Below are 933 nucleotides of genomic sequence, written 5' to 3'. Positions count from 1 at the left end.
ATCCTTTGACTAACGCAAGAAAGCCTTGCTTTAATCATGCTTGTTCTAATGCTGTCCGCAACAAGGAGAGGGCCTACAAAAAGTACCGGAGCCAACCCACCCCTGAATCACATCATCTTTACGTTTCTGCCCGGAATCTTGCTAAGTCTGTTCTTCGCTCTGCTAAAAATAATTTCATCCGTACTAAATGCTCTCAACTCTCCAACTCGATTTCTTCCCGTTCCTTCTGGCACCTTGCCAAAAACCTTTCTAACAACTTTACCTCATCATCCTTCCCTCCTCTTTTCTATTCTGATAGTTCTGTAGCTATTTCTTCTACTCTTAAAGCAGTAGACTTTCTCCTCCAATTCCACCTTAGACGATTCTGGTGCTGTTCCTCCATCACTTCCCGCCTCTGACTTCCTCATGGCTGACATTAACATTTCTTCAGTTGATGTATTTTCTGCCATCACTAGCCTCAATATTAACAAGGCATATGGCCCTGATGGAGTCCCACCTGTTGTTCTCAAGAACAGTGCTTCTGTGCTTACACCCTCCCTAGGCAAACTCTTTCGCCTTTGTCTGTCAACTTGTACCTTTCCTTCTTGCTGGAAGTTTGCTCTCATTCAGTCAGTCCCAAAGAAGGGTGACCATTCCCAACCCTCCAACTATCGTCCAATTGCTTTAACGTCCTGTATTTCAAAAGTTTTCGAGTCAGTTCTCAATAGAAAAATTTTAAGGCATCTTTCCTGTCACAACCTTCTTTCTGATCGTCAGTATGGGTTCCGTCAGAGACGCTCCACTGGCGATCTTCTCACCTACCTTTCAGACTCCTGGTCATCCTCCTTTCGGGATTTTGGCAAAAGCTTTGCCATTGCACTTGACATCTCAAAGGCTTTCGGTTGAGTCTGGCATAAATCTTTAATTTCCAAACTGCCCTCTTACGGTTTCTAT

The sequence above is a fragment of the Coenobita brevimanus genome, chromosome 44 (genome assembly GCF_032717465.1).
Source record: "Coenobita brevimanus isolate Jiangsu-jjx chromosome 44, ASM3271746v2, whole genome shotgun sequence".
NCBI lineage: Eukaryota > Metazoa > Arthropoda > Malacostraca > Decapoda > Coenobitidae > Coenobita > Coenobita brevimanus.
The sequence above is the reverse complement of the archived record's forward strand: the minus strand, read 5'-3'. Positions refer to the sequence as shown.